The 18,100-nt window shown below is 48.5% G+C and overlaps 1 pseudogene; it reads left to right on the top strand.

The window, feature by feature from the left end:
* The first annotated feature begins 631 nt into the window (after window positions 1-631).
* Window positions 632-1,720, top strand: LOC144173599 (very long chain fatty acid elongase 7 pseudogene; annotated as a pseudogene).
* The last annotated feature ends 16,380 nt before the right edge of the window (window positions 1,721-18,100 follow it).

An 18,100-nucleotide genomic window follows, 5' to 3' on the forward strand; every position in this document is an offset into this window, starting at 1 on the left:
AGCATCTGGACTTCATGTAGCATGTCGACGGAGCGATATCAACAAACCTCCAGAAAAGCTATTTCCGAGCCTGCCTTGGACAAGGTTTTACAATGCCGATATGATGCTTGCATTGTTTCTTTTTTTATACCCATAAATCAACTTCAGCATGCAGCTTTCCATTCATTTGATGCCACGTGCAAAAATGGCGCAACAAAAAAAAAAATTGGCTCTGTAACCCTGTTGCCATTCGTGGTGGCGGTAATGTGAAACCAAAGAGAACGTACGCTTCATGGTCGGGAAATTGCGTATCATACGAATAACGTAATCCAGATCGTCAGTGGACTGAAAATCAATCAATGTTAATTTCATAACAGTGTTTTCTCCTCCTGTAAAAATTGTGACGTTCCCAGAAACGGGCTACGACGTCTCTAAGAGTTGTTATGCTGAAGGTCATCACGCGGATGCCGTTCACGCACGTAATTTAAATTTACAGGCGGGAAGCTGGGCCTCAGGATGTGGCGAGACAGCAGCGAAAACGCTGACCGTGCAGCGTTCCATTCAAATGCTTTCGCGAAGAACCCAACAGAAAACAATGAACAGTTTAAAAGATTCAGAACAAACGGCGTCGACAACGGGGGGCACAGTGTAACTCCCTCGGTATAGGTCGGTGGTCCCTCACCGGCCGCGTCCCACATCCGGCCAAGCCAACGCCACCGGGCCGGCGGCCGTTGTCCCACTTACGTAATCCTGACCCACATGGCATGAGCGGAGGGCCCTCCCTCGCCCTCGGCCGCTTTAAGAGCGAAAGTCTGCCCGGCGTCACACTTTCTCCCACCGGACTCGGTCAGGGCTGCGGCAGCGAATCCCGGTCCCGTCCGCGCCCCGACGACAGGCAGGCATGGCGCTCTCGCTGCGTGTCGACTGGGTGGACCAGCTGCGGCAATGGCTCTACACCAAGGCCGACCCGCGCACCCGCGACTGGTACCCGGTGGGAGACCCCGTCTTCATCACGGTCATCGTGTCCAGCTACCTCCTCTTCATCTACGTGATCGGGCCGCAGCTGATGGCCTCTCGCAAGCCCCTACCCATCAAGCGACTCATCAACGTCTACAACGTGTTCATGGTGGTGTCCAACGCCTTCTTCTGCTACAAGTTCTTGACGAACTCGTACTTGTACGGCGGCTACAGCCTCTTCTGCCAGGGCATGACCTACGCGACGGATGAGCACGCGCTGAACGTCATGTACTACGGCTACTTCTACCTGTTTGTGCGCATCGCCGACTTCCTGGACACAGTGTTCTTCGTGCTGCGCAAGAAGTACGACCACATCACTCTCCAGCACGTGACGCACCACTCGCTGGTCGTGATCAACGGGTGGCTCTTCTTCACGCTGGGCGCCGACGGCCAGACGATGTTCGGCCTCATCATCAACTGCGCCATCCACGTGGTCATGTACAGCTACTACTTCCTGGCTGCCTGCGGGCCTGAGTACCGCCGCTACGTCTGGTGGAAGAAGCACCTGACGACGGCGCAGATCGTGCAGCACGTGCTTATCATCGCGCACGGCTTCATCACCATCTTCCACGACTGCGGCTACCCTACGTACCTGCTGCTGGTAGCCATGCCGCAGGGCATGCTGGGGCTGGCGCTCTTCATAAACTTCTACTTGTTCGAGTACAAGCGCAAGTCGTTCTCCGAGGCGCTCACCGATGGCGTGTGCATGCTCAAAAGAGACTAGTCTTGTCGATTCCGACCACCTGCTGTAAAGGGACCGATGAGAGCTTCTTTGCGTCTACAACGTTATAGAGCCCTAAGCTGAAGACGGGAGGACCACGACCATGTTCCGCTGCTAGGTGGCGGAGGTGTTCATCAACTCAAGATCTGCAGCTCTAGGCAGAGCCTTGGCTTCCTTGATGTGGAGATAGTCGCCCCTCCCAAGAGCGCGGTCCCTGCGCAGGAGACCACTTAGGCATCACGTGACTGCTGGCTAGCGACACAAACGGTGCTGGGTTCGGTGTAACCATCTCTTCCGACTGCGCATACAAGAATTCCGCTCCCCCTTCCGTGCTGGCGCCTGTTTTCAAACAACTACATACGCACATCGGTGGATGGCCGGCAGACGCAGAATAGACATGAATTTTCCACCTATTGACATATTTGTCCTCGCACTGCGCTGCACTCACCGCCTTTCCTGTAGAAGACGATGGGGCCATCACCGCAGGACTCCTTGGGCTACCTGTGGCGGATTAAGCACTCGTGCTGTACTTTTCCTTATAATCCTTCCTGGAGGACTCGTGTACTGTGCATCCTTTCCCGCTTCTGGGAGCGTGGGTACGTAAACATTGCTGAACGTGCGTTTTGTCTCTTCGAGCTTAAAGGTGACGTTGGACAGAATTTTCTCATTCCTATTTGTGAATTGTGCAACATGATAACGTTGACTAATGTTACTACTTATTTTGTAATGTATGGTGGGAGGGTTGGAGCGTTTGCTTATTTTTACGTCCCGGAAGGAGAGAAAATGCCAGGCACGCCTTCCGTGGACACTTCCCGAACTACAGAAGTGGCGTCACAAAGATGCGTAGCTGGTTTGTTGCTACCTCAGTCATTTCATGCTTGCTGTTATTCCATTTTTCATGGTTTTTCTTCACTCTTCTTTGGTTCAGGCGTAATGTGCATTCATTGTATGTGCTTGCAGGCTGCCATGTGTATTCGCGAGTTTATCGACTAATTGAAGTCAGCAATCTTGCGTGGACAATAGAATGCAGGAGTGAAGAATATACTCATGAAGGTTGGGAGAAAATTGCTAGTAAATTCGCAAAAAAAAAAAAAATACTCGGGACATGGGCTATGCACTCTAAACTTTATCCTTATAAAGTGATTAGAAATGCTTGATACCCTTCCTAGCATCCCTTTGTACAACCTGTTCAAAGGAAAAGCGCCTTTGGACGCCATAACACAATTGCTTATTTCGGAAGTGTTCTCATCTTTCCTACCTCAAAGGCAAAACTTTTTGATCAAGTTTTGTAAAAATGGCTCCTCAACTACGTTTTCGGATTGCAAACTCTCTACACGCCAGTCATGTAATACCGGAGCGGCCAAAATAAGAGAATACGAACTAAATGTTTCAACACCCCAACTTTATTTGCCTGCTGCTTTCTCCGCTCAAAATCTACATAACCACGGGTGCTTAACGTTGTAAACGTTGTAAAAGGCGCCTGTTAACGGCATGACAGTTTTCATCAACTAACACAGTAAGGACAGTTTTAACGAACGTAGCCTTATTAACTTGTGTCTGTATAGCGACGTTTATCTGGTTTGCTTTGAAAGCGAAGCTTTCCATGTCGCACTTATGGCGTCCGTGCGCACCACAAAACGCAGTGCAGGAAAGTCAACTTTCTCTGACGATGATGATGCTTGTGGGTTAAGTGAAGTATGGAATGTATGACTTTACTGTGGCAAGAAGGCCAAGAGGCACTGTTATGGGATATGAGAACAGCGTAAAAAAAAGTTTCCTGTGGTCAGAATTGAACCTGGGTCCGACGTCAACTCGATTGCGCCATTCCGAAATGGTCGAAGCTTCTTGGATTCGGAGAGGGGTGCATGGTCGGGCAAAATTAGGCAGAATAATCATGCACCCCTCCGTCTAACGACGACGATGGTTGAACGCGAAGCTTTCTTCGTGCGGGATCAAATGGCGGAGAGTCAAAGTCAAAGCCGCTACGATCAAAAGTCCAAGCGGCGTGAGAGTCAAAGTCAAAGCTCAACGAGTCAAAGTCTAAACTCAGACGACAACCGAGGAATCCCTCACGGGAAAGCTTCGCGTTCAACCGTCGTAGTCGTAAGATGTAGGAGTGCATGATGTTCTTGCTAGCTTGTAGTGTAGGGGGATGCTTTTTGTAAGTTTTCTTGTTCCTATTTTCCTCTGCACTTGAAGCTCTTAGAGGAGAGAGTGGCTGACAGGGCCCCTGAGAATGGGCTGGCTTCGAGCACTCGCGCTCTCCTAAGCCTACTCCTAAGCCTACAGGTCCTGTCGTTCTCCCCTTCCCTTGGCCAGTCGATCCCCAGCAAACCCTTTCTCCCTCCCCCAAAGTTCTATGGATCCGCCATTTGCAGGCAATAGAATGTCCCTGAGGCGTCGTTTGCTTTGAGGGAGGATTCAGGAAAGAATATATTATTTCACTTGACACTCGTGAGTGCCTTTTTGTATTCGCTTGTGCGGTTATTTTCGGACAGCGATGTAATACGTTTGCTTATTTGGAGGGAAAATCAAACAAGAGACAGGCGAAGGTTGCGACCTTCCCCAGGGTTTTACCGCTATCAAAACCGAAATTCAAAATTTACCGCTAAAAATTTCGGGTGTCAGAAAGGTAGCTCTAAACCAAAAACCTCGCATCTGTTTTACGTATGCACTCACTTTCATTTTACCAACTCGAGCAGGAATAATAAGTTTATAATACGGGGGCTTCATGCGCGATTACCCCAAGTACTGATATTTCAAACCAAATCACCCCTCCCCTTTTACGCTTTGCTAACAAGCTGCGTTTCGGGTAAAAAAAAAACACCCCTCGGTTCCCGAATAATACCACTAACTTACGTAACGCTTTTTTGAAGTAATTTCTGTGGGTAGACGGTGTGATGCGCTGGAGTGTGTATCTGAAACTCACGACAGGGGATCCAAAGAAAGCCGGCCGCTTGAAATCCCCTTAACTCCGACACTATCGCAAACCTTTATTGCTGTTAACGTTTCGCAATCACAGGACATTGACGTATATCGCTGTTTGCTTCGGTTGTATCAAGATTGGAAAACCTGTCCGGCCGCCGCTGTCCGGCTTCGTGTGATCCATAACCTCTATTTTCCTCGCAGCAACATCGGTATAGTTAAGTAGAATCGACAGTTGGGCTAGTTGGTTCTTTCTCATCATCGTTCGTCCTCGTCTTTAATGTTATTTCACTACGAACATCGGTATAGGCATGTTGCACCGGGCAGAGGCCGCTGTGAGCGTAGCACTTTAAAGTTGTCTGCAGCGCACGCTAGGGCATCGCTAAAGGAGTGACGATTTCTCGAGCAGTTATAAACCCCTGCCTGCACCATGCCGTTCCAACAATATATGGGGTTGACACTGATACACGGTGTAAAGAAAGACAGCCGTGATGCATGCATTGGTTCCTCCCTGCCATTTGCATTATCCGCAATCTGACAATATCAACAACGTATTTTTGCCTGCGCCACTTAAACTGTTCGTTGTTCTCGGCCTTGTTATCGTGACGTTACCTTATATGCTATCTTTATGTGGGCGCCCGTGCTTGACTCGTGATAATCCCGGCTGTTGGTGTTTCGGACAGGGCGCCGACACTTACGTACTATGAACGCTACGAACTGAGCCTGTGATATGCGTGGCACCTTTTCTACAAGAAATAACCCCCCGAACCACCAGGATATAGAAAACGGATCTGCTGCTTGCGAGGCAAACATCAGCGCAACGGGACTATAGTCCCTGCCCTCAGGGATGAGAGACACAACCGTTCGGGGTCTCATTTATCTGGAATTACCGGTGCATAGCTTCAAGCGCACGCAGCTTTGCTGATATCGACAACTATGCTGTCATTTTAATTCTGCCTCAAATAATTTCCTCAGCCACATTGAACAGTGTTGAGTTTTTTGGCATTCTAAATCGCTGATAACCCTTCATGACCCCACTCTTCACCCCCCCCCCCCCCCCCACACACACACACACAGTAAACTATGCTACGCGTTTTCACTTCCTACGCCGTCTACCCTTCATGACTTCCAGTGCATAGTGCGGTGATCGCGCTTCGTCCGTCTCCACGCGGGGCAACTAGAGTAAAGTAGGCGTCATAGATTCCACGGGGCGATAGGAGCCAAAGCGCTGACGGTGCCTTTGTGCGCGATTTCAATGCCAGCCGGAAGGCATGGGCGCGTGCGTGTGTGACGCTGACCCGGTTTCCGCCGGCGCTCGCGCGCCCGGTCAGGTCGGTTATGTGGGACAGCGTTACTTACGCAAGTGTTAGGCAGGCCGGGTCGTTGAGCCGCCGCGTCGCTTTCTCTGCGCCTCTCGCCGACGGCATTAGCAATGCGCATTAGAGCGCTTTGAAGCTACCGGACCGACGCGACATTCTCTTTAGCGAGAAGTGCCGAAAGCAAGAGCGTGGCAAGTTTGTATTTTATGGAAGAATTGTGTGGTCCGTTAAAGTGCCCGGGCAGACATGGAAAACTTGTCCTGTTTTCGCAAATTTCTTCATTGGCCATAACATAAGATACTACACGCTAATATGTCTACAGGACTACGCGATGCAAAAGTAGGTGCCTCCTGGCTGTGGAAGAATGCCAATAGGCCTTACAGTCAGACTGTAAACTCTTTCGGTCTCTGTATCTCTTCCTCTTTTTTGCACTCTACGGAGAAATGTCGGTACGATACCGTGTTTCAGTTGGATATGAATTACCCTTTGTCCCGAGGGACTGTTCTCTGTATTCGGGTGTCTTCGATATGAGCCATTAACACCCCCACCGCATTCGTCAATGTGTCACTCCCTGTAGCCTCTCCTTACCTCAGTTTCCTGAATGCCCATCTTCACTCTTCTATCCTTGAACATTGCTAGTGTGGATCGCACAGCTTTAATTGTACTGCCCCCAAGGTGCGTGGCTTAAAGAAGCGTGCTCCGACAGAGGGCCTTCTACTTGGGCTTTTGTGGAAAGCCGCCACCTTCGCCCAAGTCTGAAGAAAAAAAAAGTGAAATTACTGGAACTTCGCTCGATAATCTGCACGTGCGTTGTTTAAGCTCGCCGGAGATGCCGAGGATCTTATTTGATGCCGGGTTCATTTTAACGCTTGTGCCTAACACCGAAGGGATTCAATTCATCGCAATGAGGTGAGCTTTACGGACTGTCACGCTTAAAATTTACAGTTAAGTGTCCCGCTAAAGACGCGCAGCTGTCGCAGTTATTAATACGGTCGCCGCATAGAAGACATGGAAGCGCTGCTACGAGAGTGGGCGTTTTGTGACTAGTTGGTGCAAAGCATACAAAACATACGACAAAACAGGCGCGCGGTTTGTCAACGGCGTTAGGGGACTAGAGTTTGCCCTAAAATAGCGGTAGCATTGAAGCTTGCTATTTTTTCTTTTCACCACACACGGAAACTTTAAATTTCGACTTATTGCGTGATAAACCAAGCAAACCTTTGGTTGCCACCTGTACATAAGAAGGTGTGATTCGTTTACGTCAACCAATGAAATATACTACACGTACAAATAACTTGCACGCTGCCTGCAGTAATCAGATGCTACTTTGCCGAGTAAAAAGCGAACTCTGCAAGTTACGCATCTGGTATGGAATATGCCCAAATGAGTTGTAAGAACGGTTTTAAGTGCACCTACGTAGTACTGCATCCCTAACATTCATGCGGCTCCAGCTTAGAGGTTTTTATGATACACTGACCAGCCGGATACACGCGTTCACAGTGTACACTCACTGAAACACCAATAATGACTATTCGGAACCGGACGTGCTGGGAAGCTTTTTGTGCTGCGCTGTGGGCGCTGTCACGTACTGGCAAATCTTCGCTGGATGTATAAACGCTTTGTGAGGTATACCAACAACAAGATTTTGACAATTGCATAACCCAGTGCTGACTTGCCGCACTAACCAAAAAATTTCAACAATCGTATAACCCAGTGCTTCTTACCGGACCAACAACAAAATTTTAACTACCGTATAACCAACTAACTGCTCACTTAACGTACCAATAACAAAATTTTAACCATCGTGTAACCAACCCACTGCTTGCTTAACGGACCAACATCAACATTTTGACAATCTTATAACCCACTGCTAACATATCGGACCAACCACAAAATTTCAACAATCGTATAACCAACCATTTTCTTACTTACCAGACTAGTAATAAATTTTTAATCACCGTATAATTAACACATTGTTCACTTACCGGACCAACCACAAAATGTTAACAATCATATAACCGACTGCTTGTTACCGGACCAACAGCAACACTTTAACCACCGTATAACCAGCCGCTTTCTTACCGAACCAATAGCAAAACTTTAACCATCGTATAATTAACCCATTATTTACATACCTGGCAAACAACAACATTTTGACAGTCGTATGCCCCACTACTGACTAACGAGACCAACCACAAAAATTTAATCATCGTATGACCAAGTGCTTACTTACCAGAACAACAAAATTTTAAGAATCGTATAACCCACCGCTTACCTAACGTCGGGGTCGGTTATTGGCTGTCGATACTGTTCTGTTTCATATCTTAGGTTGGAAAATTAAAAAGCGGTTTCTCTTTTACGCTGTTGTGGTTAACAAAAAGCGATTGTCGGTTTGGCCCGTTTTGCGTTTTTTCTCGACGTCGAATAAGCAGTTCCTCGCGGTTGCTGCGGGAGAGCGAAATAAGCAAGCACTTGTAATAACCCCAACCGGGGACTGTGTATGAGAACTGCTAACGCCAAATATTTACGCTATAGCATCAAAGCGATTCGCCCATTGCTGCCTCATGACAGGGTGATGAGGAGTTGCGACTGCGCGCTGTTATACATACAAGCGGCTTTACTCAAATAAGCTCCTGTCCTAAGTGCGTCCCTACCTTGCGATCGTCTGTGCTTCACTTAGCACAAGACATATACAGGGAAAAAGAAAAGCACTGAAGACAAACCTTTGGAAGAATCTGTGAGATTGCTTGGACTGTTTGCAGAAGGCAATGAAGGGTTGATGAGAACCTATTGAGCAAATGCACTTCTGGCAAACCCCCGTCGCCTTCTGGACTTCCGCTACCAAAAATAACTGCGTTCTTACAACACACTAACAACTAATAAGTGAGCCTCACCTTGCCTAAACATTAGACAGGAGTTTTTGCTCTCTGCTAAGACTTTTCTTCACCTGACGACTTCTCGTCTTACGCAAGCTGTGCCGATCTAGCATCCTGAGCCGATGTTAGTGAGTGCTGATGTTGTGTACTCCAGGTGGCGCACGCCTTTGCAACCCACGAGACTACCGATACAAGCTCACTGTGCTGGATTTCGCAGTGGGCAGGCGATATTGTAATTGTAACGTCTAGGAAGCTCTCCTCTTGGACAGGCATTGGAAGACCAGGTGGCCAGATGACGTTTCGCCCTCGAGTATACTTTGCCTCCCCCCCCACCATTTCCCCGCTTCACCCCGCACATTCCATTTGTATCTCCCCAACCGCTCCCATAACGCTCTCTACACACTTTCCTCGCTGAAAGACCTATCATGAAAACTGCGATTATTTGGCATAACTTCGCGGCTCACACGTCTAGCCCGAATATTCTGTCCTACGAGCCTGCATCAGAAGAACACCCGCTACCAAATTGAACTGACATTTATATTCGCGACGAAAAACGGAGCGAAAATCAGGAGGACAGCTGATCACGTGAAGCGCGAGACCCAGGGTTCTTCGCTTTATTCGTGCACAATTTCCGAATTGGTTCTCGAAGCCTAAAAGTCAGGTCCTACCTTCGGCTATAGTCCCCATCATCACCGTCATCATCATCTGCCCATTAATATGCTATAAAGCTGTACGGCCCCTTGTGACTGCGGCCACCCGCTGTATTGCGAAGAGCGACGTGATCTTTGGAGGTCACTAATTTTTGGCTGATTATTTTCCTACCGATCCGGAAGGAAATAATATCCATCCCCTGCTCTGATCGTTCCGTTGGTGTTTCTGCACGGTATCCCGGTCAACGTAGCACAGGCCACGTACTCTGGTTCTTCCTTCTCTCTGCCTTCCTGTTGCCTGCGAAGGAAAGTTTGACATCCACCTCCATGCAGCCGTACGGCTACAAAAGAAAGCTGTACAGCTTTTTCAGAAACTTCGCAGTTAAAGAAAAAATTGTCCTGGTCCAGCATTCGAACCCGGGACTACCGCTTGCCTTTCGCCGCTGCGCCCTTCTCCCTCTTCTCTAGAATATTTTTCTAGCGGAAAGCTACGAGACTCCATTTAAAGCTCTGATAGCCACCCTTGCCACCTTTCTCTTCCTCAACTCCGCATATATTCCTTCTAACGGTGGGCAACTTCCTAACTAGTTTGCCCCGCTCCAGTATTTAAGTTTTGTACAAAAAAAAAAAAAAAACTGCTTTTAACTTTGCCGTAACGAATCTATAATGGGCGTTCGAAGGGGAGATTATTAAAGCCAAGCATTCTATGCCTCACTGGTAGCGTTGACGTCATAGTAAAACACACTGCAGGAAAGCCAACTTTACACAATAGGTTTTTTAAAGGGTGCATCAGCCACACACGACATAACTAAGAATGGGAAGTCTTTGCACACCTAACGGACCTCTCGTAGTAGGCAAAATGTAGTTTGCCAGTGCACATGGCTAGCTATGATGATGATGATGATGAGATACATTCCCTAAGAGGTTTTGGACTTTGCCTTGCCTTTGCACTTTGGCTGTGTTGAGGCGTGCTTTGACATTGGACTTTGAGAGTTTGGATTTTGGACTTTGGGAGAGTGGATTCTGGACATTGGCTTTGACTGAGGTTTTGTGAGAGAAAGTTTGCAATTTAGCCCTCTTTCTCTTAATTAAGGGCTTTGACTTTTTGTTTTGAAGAATGGACGGTGGCAGTGCTTGAAAAGTGCGCCCGTTCGAATACCAGCGACCTTTGTGGACATTACGGTGGCTGCTTTGTATGGATGAGAATTTGCCCAAGTATGAGTTGGGACGATGTGTAATTCCACAATGAAACGCACAAGATAACTCCGGAAATGTGCTATGTGTTGCTGTTCTTCCCTTCGTACGCTTGTTTTTGTTACAGAAAAAAAAAGAAGAAAATCCGAGGAAGTCCCACTGTATAGCGGTGCCTCGTAACAAAAGACAGTTGTCCCTTGTGAAACTGCGCGTTGTTGAGTTTCGAAATAAACGATAACCCTCGAGTCCCTCGAGCTCGTATTTGTGGTTGCACCTCTGCCTGCCCTCTTTTCCCCTCTCTTCCTTTCCAGAGAACTTGTGTGTACGCAATAAAGACTTAAAAATTGCTTGGCTGCGCAAACCACGTACCAAACGAAAGCAGCGTATAGTTCCCACGCATCTCTGTAAAGCGTTCGTCAATACAGCATTGCGGGTCTGTGTTACTGTGTGGGCATGCATCACTTTGCCAGACTTGAGCAGCTGCAACTGTTCGGAATGCGCAGATCTTACGCCAGGCGATACCCGAAGCCGACACGACGTCAGCCGATACCCGCACCTTAAAGAACAATTATTACAAGGAATGATTTTCGCTAATGGCTAGCATTTGACGTATAAAATACCTCGTTAACTCTAATTACTAGACACGGGGAAATATTTTGAGATAAGCGAATTTTCGAGATAAGCAAAGTTGCGCGAATTTTCATGAAATATCGAGTTATCGAGAATATTCCTTGCAAAAAAATGCGGTTGTGCCCTCTTCCATAAGAACCGGTAAAACTCGAAACTGAAACGTGCCGTCACAGGAGCAGTTGAATGTTTATTGCGCATCGATATGAACTTGCACGTCGCTACTTCTATTTCGTCGGTATGGCACCGTTAGATGCATCAACGTTAGACATTGGATTTCACGCGTCGGAGCATTGCGTAAATCCGACTGAAACCACAGGCGCTCGCAAACCGTCTGTGCGAATGAAACCAAACGGGTTGTCAGTGATTCGTTTGGTGAACACACGGTCCGTGCAGCGAAAAGAGCAGCGGACCGTGTCACGAGCGCGACATCCGCAAGTCGACATGGCACGTACCCCATACACGTAGGGGCTGGCATCGAGGCGCCAACTGTCGGGGCTCAATAGCGTCATGATGCACTACTTGCTTCGCCTCTCCTAGATGTCAGCACCATCCGAAGGGACGGATATAAGGCGCGTTTGTCGTCATATTCCCGCGTCTGTTCATAGCGCTGCCGGGAGCACGTTTCGTAGCTCCCATTGCGGCAAAAGAGTTCGTGGCTCGAATCCCGGCGCCACCGCGTCAATCGAAGTTTTGCTGGCGATGTAATTTCCGTGACGGATATGACGTCAGTTAGATCTAGTGGACCCCGGCATAAAACACCTTCGTGTTAAAAAGGCGCTACTACTTACCAGCTCTTCAACAGCAGCTTCCAATCTTGCTGTTCATAAAGGCTTGAAAGAGAAAAAGAAAGGTGGCGCTGGCTGCAACAAGAGTTCTCCGGCGAGCGCCTGCGCTCGATACAATTTTTTTCATCGCAAAAGGGACCCGCGCTCTCCATTGGGTTTTCCCCCGCACGACACACCTCTATCTTCTAGTACACTGTACCTCTGCGCATGTCTCTACCGTCACATGACGTGCCACAGGGTTGCTTGACGAAGTTGATATGCCTCTAGGGTCAGACTTCACGTTCGGGAAAACATCAGCTTTGTGGTAGGCGCGGCTAAACGAGAAAAAAATCGAGGGACTTAGGCGTGGCAGCATCGCACGAACCTTGTGAAACGGTCCGCGGCGGCGAAATTTTCGTTCCACTCTCAGTCAAGATTTAGAGATATCTGCAGTTTGGCCCAGAAATACTTCTAAATGAAGGGCAACAAATACATGGTGCGTATAGGAAATGGTTCGGTGCAGCGGAAAATTTCGACTTCGCCGATTTTTCGAGCTATGCGGTTTCGAGTTAACGAGGTATTACTGTATGTGTTCAAGCAACTTTCAAGTTGAGCGACGTACCAAGCAACACAATGCTCACTGTACGCCTAGCTGCAAGCTGCGGTTGACGACGTTAGATCTCGAAGTGTGATCAACGTCGGGCACCCACATGCGTGCATCACCCCCTCCCGGGGCTGCGCACCAACCTTCGCGCAGGCGACTGATAAGGAAACATACGGGAGGTGGCTTCCCAAACGAGGCTTCACAAAACCTGATTGATTGTAGGGTTTAACGCGCCGACGCAACGCAGGCGATGAGGCGCGCCGTAGTGGAGGGCTCCGCATTAATTTTGACCACCTGGGGATCTTTATCGTGCGCCGAAATCTCGAACACACGGGCGTTTTTGCTTTTCGCCTCCATCAGAAAAGCGGCCGCCGCGGCCGGGAATCGAACCCGCGACCTCGTGCTCAGCAGCGCAACGCCTTAGCCACTGCGGCTTCACAAAACCTACTTCAGGAATCGTGGTATAACTACAGCGCGTAGGACAAGACAGAAAAGGAAGATAAGCCATACAAGCGCTGACTCTCAATTGGACATTTATTCGACAAATGGTTCTATTTATAGCCCGCCGCGTTGGCTCAGTGGCTAAGGCATTGCGCTGCTGAGCACAAGGTCGCGGGTTCGATTCCCGGCCACGGTTGCGGCTTTTCTGATGGAGGCGAAAAGCAAAAACGCCCGTGTGTATAAGAGATTTCGGCGCGCGTTAAAGATCCCCAGGTGGTCAAAATTAATCCGGAGCCCTCCAGTATACGGCGCGCCTCATCGCCTGGGTTGCGTCAGCCTGTTAAACCCTACAATCAATAATCTACAACAAGCAAATTTACTTAACATCACTCTGCGAATGTGCAAGGTAAGCCCCCATTCCCACAGCCGTTTTTGACCCCGTCACGTCACCATCACGTCACCGTCTTCCGTCATGGGCGCCGTTTTTCGTCCGATTTCTCGCCGAAAACGGTGCGACAGTGACGGGAGGCCGAGCTCTACGTTTCCGTCACGTCAACCTGACGGGACCATGCCCCGCGCTAAACCAGCTAATCAGAAAACACATTTTTACGGCTAAATTTAGCGAAAAGTGAGCACAAACCATTTTCTTTATTTTTCAGATTAAAAACGCTCAATTCTAGGCTAAACTGATCACTAGGCAGACGACCCTGTAATCTGACGGAGATCTCCCGTACGAACGCTACTCGTTTACGTCTCCGTCGCGTTTTTTGACGTGACGGTGCCGTGACGGAGAAGGTGACGGCTGTGTGAATGAGGGCTAAGATAGCAAAACACAAAGGAAGAGTAAAAAATAAACATAAGTACAAATAAAATAGTAACACGTGACAGACATGATCGAACGAGCACCACTGATTGATTGTAGGGCTTAACGCGCCGACGCAACGCAGGCGATGATGCGCGCCGTAGTGGAGGGCTCCGGATTAATTTTGACCCCCTGGGGATCATTAACGCGCCGAAATCTCGTATACACACGGGCGTTTTTGCTTTTCGCCGGCCGGGAATATAACCCGCGACCTCGTGCTCAGCACCGTCGAACGAGCACCAGCATTCTTCATCGCCGTAGTGACTTTTCCAGGAAGCCAGTTTCTGCTTGTCTCAGGTCTAAAGATGACCTACTAATAAACGCGTCCTTCATTCGGTAAATACGAAAGGCCTCTACAATATCCGTGTATCTTTCCGACAGATAGCGTGATAGTACCTTCGCGCCGTGCGGTACTGGCTCGCCGTCATGCCCCCATGCCATGGTGCGAAGCCAGAAGAAAAGGCGCGGGCTTGTGCTCTCCAAATCTCTTGTTGAGGAACCTCCCCATCTGGCCCACGTACGAAGCCCCATAGTTGAGAACTCTGATAAACGACGCCATCACAGCACCGGACGAACTGCGAATCCTGTTTATTACTTGCTTAGCACACGCGCAGAGCGATGTTTGCTTATTGTATGAATACAACAACCAGTCGAATAAATGAGAGTTAGCGCTTGTGTTGTTTATCTTCCTTTTGCGTCTTGTTCTCCGCGCTGTAGTTATATCATGAAGCTGTACCAACTTTCCCAACTAGCCTTCTTGCTTCAGGAATGAACGAGTCTGAAATTGGCAGAGGTAGGCTTAGCGATTTCGCACTGAAGCAGCAGGCATTTAATGACCTGTTCAATGGCAACACCGTTCTCTCGAACGACGTGCCGAACGCGCGAAATCTATCCAACGTCTCTGCGAGGATTGCACTACATTAATAGCGCTACAGATAACTTGTAGGAGCTGGGATCTTCAACGTATATACCGTAAAAACCCGCGTATAATACGAGGTTTTTTTCCAAATTTTACTCTGTTAAATTTGTGCCTCGTATTATATGTGGATCCCAAAGTTTTCCCCCGAGAATTTGCACTTTCGGTTTCAGCGGAGGGAGCGCCATCTTGCTGTGGCGTTAGCTGGCTGCTGCTTCTCTCAGCCGGCGCCATTTTGATTGTTTTGACTACGCGAAGGATCTCGGCACGTTCACCGCAAGTCTATCAAGATGTCGGGTGCACTAAAACAGTATTCGGCTGCAATTAAAAGAAAAGTTATTTTATGTGCCGAGACCATCAGAAATTGCGCTGCAGGACGGCAGTTCGGCGTTACCGAAGGCAGTATTCGTGGGTGGAGAAAGCAACTGGTGCTTGACTGGATAAAGTTTGTGTGGTGTCGGCGGCCTGGAGCACTGTTGGGGATTCCCGTCAGTGCTCGTGTTGGACGCCTTTCGCTGCCACCTGGCCGATTCCGTGAAGAAGTTGTTGCACGAACCCCGCACCGAACTCATTGTCATGCCAGGAGGAATGACATCCCAGCAGCTGCAACCGCTAGACATTTGCATCAACAAGCCTCTCAAAGACTGCATCGGGTCCTGCTACCAAGAGTGGATGAGGACAGGATACCCGTAACAGCTACCGAATGGCTGACGCGGGTTTCTCCAGCGGTGCTTTGTGGCTGGATCGCGGATGCGTGGGCCAGCATTCCAGAGGAGCTCGTCAGTCGCTCTTTTAAGAAATGCGGCACCTCGAACGCCCTTGATAGCACTGAGGACCACTTTCTGTGGGAAGACATTTCCGACAAGGCGACTTCAGCAGACAGCGGCAGCGACCCTGACGATGACTAAACGGACGTCGGGAGACGGTGCCAGCGAAAACTGACAAAGACTGAACGGTAACTGCAGTGCAAATAAATGTTTTATGTGCTCTTTACCTCTCATTATATGCGGATGAAAACTTTTTTTCTGATTTTGATGTCCCCGAATTACACCTCGTATTATACGCGGGTTCGTATTATACGCGGGTTTTTACGGTAGGCGTGCTGAAACCTTCTACCCACAGGTCCCCTTTTCGTAAATAATATTGTCACGTCGGGAAGTAGTGGAACGCTTAGGAGAATCAATACTCTTGAAGCGGCATGGGTCAAGTGGTGCTGGATAGCCGACGATGAGACAGAAGTCGGTGCTCGCTGGTACTGCCGGAACGTTCAGTGGCCGCCCCCTTCAACTCACTCGCTCCCGTCTCTTCCTGTAAATAAAACCTTCTGCACCGTAACAGTTTGTGGTGGAGGTGCGGGGTACCTTACGGGAAGACGGATCCGCCGGAGCTTCGCCGCAGCCGCTGATTCGCCGGTCTTTCACCGCCGCGGGTATCAACCCCAGGTGCGACTACCGAAAGCAACCACACAATGCCGACGGTCAACTGGCAGCCGTACAGGGAGCCCTGTATGTTCTCTGGAAATGACGGAGACGACATCGATGAATGGCTCAATCACTAACACCAAGAGGTCACAGTTTTTACTTCGGGACCTCCTTCTGTTCTAACATCAATAACGCATTTTGTAAACCAAACATTTCTTGAGAAAACCTTGAAACCTTGACCGGGTGCGCAAGTTCAATCGCTGGGATACTGCAGCGCAGCTGGCAAACGTCGTGGTGTTCTTGTCGGGCACCGCTGTGACGTGGTTCGAAAACCACGAGGGCACACTAACCACCTCCAGCCGACAATTCGAGGAAATTAAAAAAAGCGCTTCGGGGATTCCATGGCGAAAAAAAAGCGGGCAGAGCAAACTCTGCTTCAGCGGGCACAACTGGCTGGTGAGTCTTGTACGACGTATATCGAGTATGTACTAAAAAAGTGCCGGACTGTGGATCCCACAATGTCTGAGGACGACAAGGTTGGTCACCTACTCAAGGGTATCACCGAAGACGTTTATGGTTTTCTGGTTAGTAAGGAACGCTTGACCACCGTCGCAGACGTCTTCGACATTGCCAAACATTTGCAGCGTTGAAAACACGCCGCACCGTATCGAAGTTTTGTCGCTGGGCAAATGTCACTGCTGAGACAAATTATGTATACAGAATTGAATGGGATTTCTTATAGCAACATCAGTTAGACTATATGAAAACACGCCGCACCGTATCGAAGTTTTGTCGCTGGGCAAATGTCACTGCTGAGACAAATTATGTATACAGAATTGAATGGGATTTCTTATAGCAACATCAGTTAGACTATATGATCCCTTTTAATTTATCTGAGGCCCGTATGCAAGGAACCCAAGCCAAATGCACCTCATTAACATGTACAGGAAAGAAAAAGGCTGCTTCTAATCTCACGGCAGCCGTGAGAATTACCTGCGGGAAATTCTCACGGCAGTTTCCATAAAAGCTGGCTGGCCGAAAATTTGCTGAATGATATTACGTCCCAACGTAACCTAACGTAACATGACCTGACCGAACCTTACGTAACCTAACCGAACGCGTCATTAACTACCCAAATCCTGCCAAACTGCAACAAACCTAATCTAACCCAGCCAAACGACATAGAACGCAACCTGTATTAAACGTAATTCAACCAATTCTAGAAGTCCTGTGCGCCGTTCTCTTGATATAGTGAAAAACAGAGTAAAAAAAGCACTAACAAAACCACGATGACCAAAAAATTCCGAAAGGTAAAAAAAAAAAAAAAACATCCCAACGTCGGACTCAAACCTGAGCCTTCTCGTTTAAAACCGAGCACTATATAGCATAGTTCCGCAAAGCAGTACTTCAGAGAAAGTGTAGGTCGTTATGTGGACGCAATTAAATCTCAAGAGGTATCACCTGTGTGGCTGCCAAAGATAGAGCAGCTTACGTCATTGAAAGAGTTTTAAAGGACATCACTAGGCCTAAGTAGGACCGCCTCACCACGTGCTTGTTGTATATTATTTACGCAGTTGATCTGTGATGTGTTGTGAATTGTCGAATCCAGGCAATAAAGAAAAAAAAAGCATAGCGCTTCAGGGGCAGCTGCAGGCGCGGCTTTTTAGGGGGATATTTATCAGACTGAATCTCCGCGTAGCGTGCTTAGCCAATAAGAAGCGACTGCCGTGAGAAATCTCTGACGGTAATTCTCCCGGTTGCCGGGATAATAGACACTACCA

The sequence above is a fragment of the Haemaphysalis longicornis genome, unplaced genomic scaffold (genome assembly GCF_048455015.1).
Source record: "Haemaphysalis longicornis isolate Haplotype H1 unplaced genomic scaffold, Haemaphysalis longicornis Haplotype H1 scaffold_3, whole genome shotgun sequence".
Classification (NCBI taxonomy): Eukaryota; Metazoa; Arthropoda; class Arachnida; order Ixodida; family Ixodidae; genus Haemaphysalis; species Haemaphysalis longicornis.